The sequence below is a fragment of the Carcharhinus amblyrhynchos genome, chromosome 11 (assembly GCF_965287045.1).
Source record: "Carcharhinus amblyrhynchos chromosome 11, sCarAmb.v2.hapA, whole genome shotgun sequence".
Classification (NCBI taxonomy): Eukaryota; Metazoa; Chordata; class Chondrichthyes; order Carcharhiniformes; family Carcharhinidae; genus Carcharhinus; species Carcharhinus amblyrhynchos.
This window is the reverse complement of record NC_137334.1, coordinates 23,499,275-23,508,369: the sequence shown is the minus strand read 5'-3', so window position 1 is coordinate 23,508,369 and position 9,095 is coordinate 23,499,275.

The window sequence follows — 9,095 nt, the reverse complement described above, 5'->3', positions numbered from 1 at the left end:
CAGAATAATCCTCCAGGTGGCCTACCCTTGGCCTATTGTGCTTGAGGTGTCAGAAATTATATGGAGGCAGGGGGGGGGGGGCCTTGAGGCCCACACACCCTCAGCCCAAAACTACATGAGGGCCTACTCATACCCGCTTGTAATTTGGAGGCTGGTGGGAGGAAGTCAGGGACAGGGATGATGCTGGCAGGTCAGCCTGTTCAGGCCTCATCTGAGAAGGTGAGGGGGGGAAGGAGTTGTTTCCATCACTGCCCCTTTTCCCAATCCTGCACGCCCCCCCCCCCCCCCCCCCCCCCACCAACCTCACACTCAAAAGCTGGCCCCCTCGGTGTCCTGTACCCCCCGGGGAGGTTTTTCAAACTCTAGCCCCCCCCCTGCTCCTGCCCTCGCCTGGAGCCTCCCACCCTGTCTCTGCAACATGACCCCAGAGCTACCTTTGCCCTGGAGCTCCCAGCAGTTAGAATCTGGGGACTGTGTGTTGTCCAAGCATTGGCTACAATTCCCAGTGGCTCTGGCAGATTCCACAAGCCTAACTGCAGCAACTCATCACGCTGCCTTCAACAGCACTTTCCAAACCCCCACATTATCCCTGTGCCCGCATGGGTTTCCTCTGGGTGCTTCGGTTTCCTCCCACAGTCCAAAAGACATGCTAAATTCCCCCTCAGTGTACCCGGATAGGCACCAGAGTGTGGCAACTAGGGGATTTCCACAGTAACTTCATTGCAGTGTTAATGTAAGCCTATTTGTGACATTAATAAATAAACCTTCCACTAGACGGACAAGAGCAGCAGATACCTGTGAACACCGCCACCTGGATGTTCCCCTCCAAGTCACTCGCCATGCTGGCTCAGAGATATATTGGCCGTTCCCTCACTGAGTCAAAATCCTGGAACTCCCTCCCCAACAGCACTGTGGGTGTACCTACACCACATTGACTGCAGCGGTTCAAGAAGACAACTTATCACCCAAGGCCAATTAGGGATGGGCGCCAAATGTTGGACTCAGCCAGCGACACCCAGATCCTGTAAAAAGAAGATACGACAAAAGCCTTTTCTCTGAATAAGTCAAAATTAAAACATCCCAAGAATTTCTATGAAACTGGAAGACCATCCCCTTTTCTAACAGACATTGTGAAATGTCTGTGTTTAAGTGTTGAAAGGCAGTTGGTGAATTTTGATGCTGTAGGAGGGGGAATATTAAAACAAAATGTCACCGACTCCCAAAACTCTTACCCTCTGCTCTGCCTGTAGCTCCTTCTCCAATAATTAAATTCATTTGCAATCAGCGGTGATGGTTTACTCTGGAACGCGGCCCTTAGCTCCCACTGACAGCAGAATCTTAGCCAATGTCAACATTCGTCACCGAGGGTTTGGTTGTTGACAGTAAATCTCGTGAATGGTCCCACAAACCCGTGGGTTTCTTTGGCGTCAGGCTCTGAGTCCAGTGGGCGAGTTGGGGGGGGGGGGATATTGCGGTTTCAGAGTTTGCCCACTCTGCCTCAGTGACCATTTGATGCCCCCCATCTCAGTGTTCACCTGAACAACACGGATCACTGTCCTTGGAAAACTATTCATTCCAGCTTGCAGGTTAATGTTGAGATGCTGAAGAAATGTTTTTTTTTTATTATTTTGCTTTGTGGCACTTTGCAGCAGTGGAAAAAATGCCCATCCTCGGAGATCATTTATTTTATTCATCTGTGGGACATGGGCGTTACTGCTGGCCAGGATTTATTGCCCATCTCCAGTTGCCCTTGGGGGGCAGTTGAGAGTCAACCACATTGCTGTGGCTCTGGAGTCACATGTTGACCAGACCAAGGCAGATTTCCTTCCCTGAAGAACATCAGCGAACCAGATGGGTTTTTGTCACAATCGACATGTTTCATGGTCATCAGTAGATTCTTAATTCCAGATATTTTTCATTGAATTCACCTTCCACCATCTGCCGTGGTGGGATTCGAACCTGGGTCCCCAGAACATCTGAGATTGTGGATTAATATTCCAACAATAATGCCAGTAGACTGTCACCTCCCTGGTGACGTTATCCATCCTTTTCCCAAAAACCTGAAATTTTCTCAGCACTCTCTAACATTGCTCTCCCGGATGCACACGGAATAGAAAAGGTGGCAAAATCCAGCACAAGGCTTTTGCAATCCCAATCAATTAAAAAGACAACTCACAATGGCCCTCAAGTGGCCAAGCAAGGAACAACATAATCCCCATCATATACCAATGGGAGAGAGAAAGAGCGAGATGGGGGCGGGGACAGAGGGAATGGTGCTGCTCTGACTAACACTTGAAATCATAATTAAAAGTTGCTCAGTTTGACAGCTCTGCAGTTTTAAATCCCAATTTGCCCTTCAGATGGATCTGCCTGGTTTTGTTACCAAGTGTTCTGGCTCAATCGGGCTGCAGCTAATTCACGCACCTCTGAATTGGGGAACAGCTCAACATGCCTTTGGGCTAAACATTGACCTGAGCTAGATTCACATTCTGTCCCCTGAGCAATTTCACAGGGGCCCAAAACTTGAGCAGGCAGATAGGGCCTCGGGTTCAGCTTCTCATGGTCTCACAGACAAGGTAGCACTCTCTCGGTGCTACCCTAGTGTGGCCTACCCAGGTTATTTACTGAGGCTGTTATAGAATTTGATCTCCCCACTTTATAACTGAGAATTGACAGTGCTCTGCTACAGGGCATGTGAACAGGGCATCATACACACGCACCATAGAAAGCATGCTTTCTGGTTGTATCACAGCTTGGTATGGCTCCTGCTCTGCCCAAGGCCGCAAGAAACTACAAAGAGTCGTGAATGCAGCCCAATGCATCGCGCAAACCAGCCTCCCATCCATTGACTCTGTCTACACTTCCCACTGCCTCAGAAAAGCAGCCAGAATAATCAAGGACCCATACACCCCGGACATTCTCTCTTCCACTTCGTCCAGGAAAAACATACAGAAGTCTGAGGTCACGTACCAACCGGCTCAAGAACAGCTTCTTCCCTGCTGCTGGCAGACTTTTGAATGGACCTAACTCACATTAAGTTGATCTTTCTCTACACCCTAGCTATGACTGTAACACTACATTCTGCACCCTCTCCTTTCCTTCTCTATGAATGGTATGCTTTGTCTGTATAGCGTGCAAGAAACAATATTTTTCACTGTACACTAATACATGTGACAATAATAAATCAAATCAATTCAAATCAAATCAAATCACTGCAGCTTTAAGGTTATGTTTACTTTTGAATTTTAGCCATTTAGAAGGAAAGTTGGAATGATAAACATAATCTAAGCACCCCTCAAGGACCAGGAGAAACATTTCATCAGTCCCTACTCCATTTTCCATATTAATAAGGAGTCTAGTGCAGATAAGGAGAGCAGTTAAACATTGACAAGAATCAAACCAGAACACCTCCAGCCCGGATGGTATACATCCCAGAATACTAAATAAGGAGGTGACAGGTAGGCTGATTAGAATTTGTAAGAACCTTTGGAAATTACAATTCCTCCAAATGATGAAAGAATAATGAATGAATGAGGCTGGTAAGCTGACTCCAGGCAGCCTAAGATATGAACTGAAATTTGTGAACACTGTGTATGACAATTGGTGTGCCCAGTAAAAGGCACGTCCTATCCATAACTGTTTAAAACATAAACTGTGCAGAGTGTGGAAGCTTCTGGAAGTGGCTTTTTAAAATGAACGGTGTCAGGCCACAAAAGATGGCCGCTGAGGGTCACCTGACTCTCGATCTGTGGACTTAAAATGGATGAACTGCCTGAAAAGGACAGGTGAACACATTCCAGACCAGAGGAATGGTCTAGTTGGGCACATGAGTGGCGCAGGCTGGGAGAGCCGAAGGGCCTGTTCCTGTGCTGTATTGTTCTTTGTTCTACACATCTCCCGAAACCATCCAGAAAGATGTTCCCTGATTCGAATGGGTGATTTGGAAACTAAAGCAGTGATAGTCTCAGACCCTGGCCTCCAGGGTCAATGCTTGCAAACAATAGTCCAGGTTTAAGTTGATTTGATTTGATTTATTATTGTCACATGCATTAACGTACAGTGAAAAGTGTTGTTTCTTGCACAAGACTGCAAGGAACTATAAAGGGTCATGAATTTAGTCCAATCCATCACACAAACTAGCCTCCCATCCATTGACTCTATCTATACTTCCCGCTGCCTTGGCAAAGTAGTCAGCATAATTAAGGACCCCACGCACCCCAACATTCTCTCTTCTACCTTCTTCTGCCAGGAAAAAGATGCAAAAGTCTGAGGTCACATACCAACCGACTCAAGGACAGTTTCTTCCCTGCTGCCATCAGACTTTTGAATGGACCTACCTCGCATTAAGTTGATCTTTCTCTACACCCTAGCTATAACTGTAACACTACATTCTGCACTCTCTCCTTTCCTTCTCTATGAACTGTACGCTTTGGCTAAGTAGCTTAAGCCTGAGGCAATATTTGGATGGGAGTTGTGAGAAATTACGTAGTAAAGCAACCAATAACTTTTAATTCTGTCGCAAAATAACACAGTGGCAGCGGATGCAGCCGAAAGGACAATGATACCTTTACCTCAAGAATTGGAGACTGTAATATCAGCAGATGTCCAAGTTGGAACCTTTTCAAGTTCATTAGTATAGTAACCTGACCTCCTGGTAATAAGGCTACAATTAATTCATTCTGTGACCAGCAGAAACTGTACCTCTTTCAGGGATTCCTCCAATGCCTCCCATACACCACTTCAGCTATTGAATTCACTCAACTGAGCTTCAAGAGATCAAAACATCTTATTCATCAGACCTGCACCATGTGTTTTCCAAGATGAGTCAATCAGGTGAATTAATAACTATTCTTTCATTATAACGTGTCCAAGTGCACTATTCTCCGTAACTGAACTTTCAGCAGGCACTGTTTTTACTCTTTCAAGGGGTGTGAGCCTGATTGGCGAGGGCAGCATTTATTGCCTATCCCTCCAGAAGGTGCTTTCCCTCTCACCTCTCCCTCGCTGACTGGCAACCCTCCCAGTTAAAGGTTGGGTCAATGTTTCAGCCAATATAAAGACTGAAGGAATCCGATGACAAGAAGGTGTTCAGGAAAAACATTTCAGCTGTGGCATTATCGAGAAGGGCAATATGTGAGTGTTGGGGGTAATACTAGCCACACCATTACTGGATGGATACTCTCTGTTCTCTGCCTTGAAGGAATTATATTCAAACTGCACATCTGTGTTGAATATGAATAATGTGTATAAAACACTAATGTCTGAAAATACAGATTGGAAAACAAAATTGTCTTTATTAAATTAACTTTTGGCAAACCAGCCTCCCATCCATTGGCTCCATTTAAATCCTATTGCCCCAGAAAAACAGCCAGCGTAATTAAGGACCCCATGCACCCCAGACATTTCCACTTCCACCTTTTTCCATCGGAAAAAAGATGCAAAACTCTGAGGTCATGTACCAACCAACTCAAGAACAGCTTCGTCCCTGCTGTCAGACTTTTGAATGGACCTACCTCACCCTAAGTTGATCGTTCTGTACACTCTAGCTATGACTGTAACACTACAGTCTGCACTTTCGTTTCCTTTTCCACTATGTGCTCTATGAATGGTACGTTTTTACTGTATGTCGCACAAGAAAGAATACTTTCCACTCTGTAACAGTACATGTGGGCAGCAAGGTGGCAGAGTGGTTAGCAATGCTGCCTCATAGTGCCAGGTTCCCGGGTTCAATCCCGGCTTGGGTCACTGTCCGTGTGGAGTTTGCACATTCTCCCCGTGTCGGTATGGGTTTCCTCCGTGTGCTCCGGTTTCCTCCCACACTCCAAGAAAATGTGTGGGTCAGGTGCGTTGGCCATGCTAAATTGACTCTTAGTGTCCCGGGATGTGTGGGTTAGGAGGATTAGTGGGGTAAATATGTGGGGTTATGGGTGGGATTGTTGTTGGTGCAGACTCGATGGGCTGAATGGTCTCCTTCTGTACTGTAGGGTTTCTATGATTCTATGTGACAATAATAAATCAAACCAAAACCAAGATACAGTTATACAAAGTGTAGGATTGTGTCAGGGTATGTGTCTCTCCCTCTATCACTAGACCTAGCTCAAGATAGGTAAACACAGGCAGAAATTCCAACCTTTACCTTGAAGCAATAAGTAAATTTTTATTTATGCAATTTTGTTTTTTTTCTTCGTATCCCTAACCGTACATTCCCAGAATCATTCCGGAAAACATCTATCTTACATCTCTGCCTTCCTGGAGATGTACAGAACTGTGTACAATCCTCCCGCTGTTGCCCTAATGTCTCCCCGCCCCCATCTCCGCATCCCCGCACTTCTTCACCACTCACTCCCCCCTCACCCCCACTTACTGCAAACCTGATCCAAGACCTTTGTTCAGGATTTAAATTCGGTTTCCCGGTGGGACTTTTATCTTTTCTTAAAATAACGTTGATCTTCTCCCAACACTCTTCCATTTCTCACCTTCTCTCCCTTCCTCCCTCCCCCCTCTCACACAGACCCTGAGGCCTACACGCAGCCCAGGAGGCAGGAAGCCTGACCACAGCTTTCTGCACCACTGTCAATAATCCCCTGTCCAAAACAAACCCCTGCGTCTCACTCCTACGCCTGTGGAGCTGAATGGTTTCTGTTGTCAGGGATACATTGCGGAGAAAAGCTGGTAAACTCCAGTGATTTTTAATATTATTTTAAGAGTGCTTTTTTCAGTCAATGTTGAGGATTTGGACATTGCTGTCAGCGATTGAGAGCGGGCAGTATTTATCAGAGTAGTTCTCAGGTATGGAATAGGCAGAACGATTGAGGTGCCCATGCCATTGTTACCCTGCTCAGGGCATTGCTTCTATCTGGTGGGACCTTTCCAACACTTCACTATCCTCGGTGGATTGAAGAGGCCACTTTATGGATCATTGCTTTAGCCCTCAATGGAGGGAATTTTTACTCTTCCTTCCATTGAGGGACCAAATAGGTGGAGAGTAAAAGTTTCACAAAACCCCCAATCCAAACGCCCAGCGGTCTACTCCAATGTTAACACAGGCAGTGAGTGACCAATCTGCTCTTGGGAGGCAAATCGAATAATTAAATATTTTAGTGAGGCCGTACACCTTGGATTTCATACCTTTTCCGCCTTTCATTCCCCCTCAGGTCCCCTCCCAAGCTTCTCTACCTCCCATTCCTCTCTCTCTCCCATCCTTCTCTCTCTCCCATCCTTCTCTCTCTCCCATTCTTTTCTTTCTCTCTCTCATTCCTCTCTTTCCTATCCTCCTCTCTCTCCCTAATGTTACGCTAATGTTACACTGTTGTTTAAGAAGGGTGCCAGGCAAAAGGCAGGGAATTATAGGCCGGTTGGTTTAACGTCTGTTGTAGGTAAAATGTTAGAATCCGTCATCAAGGAGGAAATAGCGAGGCATCTTGAGGGGAATTGCTTGATAGAGCAGACGCAGCATGGTTTCGTTAAGGGGAAGTCGTGTCTGACAAATTTATTGGAGTTCTATGAGGATGTGTCTAGGGCGGTGGATAGAGGAGAGCCGGTGGATGTGGTCTTTCTTGATTTTCAGAAGGCATTTGACAAGGTACCTCACAAGAGGTTATTGCAGAAGGTAAAGGGGCATGGAGTTGGGGGTAGGGTGTTAGCGTGGATAGAGGATTGGTTGTCAAATAGGAGGCAGAGAGTGGGGGTTAATGGGTGCTATTTGGATTGGCGGTTGGTGACTAGTGGAGTGCCCCAGGGGTCAGTGCTGGGGCCTCAGCTATTTACCATTTATATAGATGATCTGGAGGAGGGAACCGAGTGTATGGTGTCGAAATTTGCTGATGACACCAAGATTGGTGGAACAGCAAATTGCGCGGAGGGTGTGGAGAGTCTGCAGAAGGATCTAGATAGGCTGGGCGAATGGGCCAGGAACTGGCAAATGGAATTTAATGTTGGCAAGTGTGAGGTGGTCCACTTTGGTAGGAATAATGGTAGGAAGGATTATTACTTACGTGGCGAAAAACTGCAGCAGGCCTCGGTGCAGAGGGACCTCAGGGTCCTTGTGCATGAGTCGCAAAAACCTAGCCTGCAGGTGCAGCAGATGGTCAGGAAGGCAAATGGGATGCTGGCCTTCATAGCGAGGGGGATTGAATATAAAAGTAGAGAGGTCTTGCTGCAGCTGTATGGGGCATTGGTGAGGCCGCAGCTGGAGTACTGTGTGCAATTTTGGTCGCCGTACTTACGCAAGGATATTTTGGCCTTGGAGGGGGTGCAGAGGAGGTTTACTAGGCTGATACCAGAGTTGAGGGGGCTGAGCTATGAGGAGAGGCTGAATAAACTAGGCTTGTACTTGTTAGAGTTTAGAAGAATGAGGGGAGATCTCATTGAGACATATAAGATGATGAATGGGATGGATAGGATAGAGGTGGAAAGACTCTTCCCGCTCAGAAAGGACAGTAGGGCTAGGGGGCACAGCCTCAAGATAAAGGGGGGGGGGGCGGTTTAGAACGGAGTTGAGGAGGAACTTCTTCACTCAAAGGGTGGTGAATCTCTGGAATTCTCTGCCCGTTGAAGTGGTGGAGGCTGCCTCGCTAAATATTTTTAAGACACGGGTTGATGGGTTTTTGATAAGCGAGGGGATTAAGGGTTATGGGGAGAGGGCGGGAATGTGGAACTGAGCCACGACAGATCAGCCATGATCTTATTGAATGGCGGGGCAGGCTCGAAGGGCCGGATGGCCTACTCCTGCTCCTATTTCTTATGTTCTAATGTTCTCCCATTCCTCTCTCTCATTTCTCTCTTGCTCTCTCCCATTCCTTTCTCTCTCCCATTCCTTTCTCTATCCCATTCCTCTCTCTCTCCCATTCCTCTCTCTCCCATCCCTGTGTCTCTTCCATCCTTCTGTCTCTCCCATCCTTCTCTCTCTCGCTCTCTCTCATTCTTCTCTCTCTCCCATTCCTCTCCCTGTTGGGAAGTGCGATGAGGAGAAATTTCCTCAGTGTGGTGAATGTTCGGATTTCTACTCCCCATGGGATTGTGGATGCTTCATTGGTGAATAGATTGAAGACATACACGGAGAGATTTTTGGACTCTAAGGGAATGATGATAGCGTA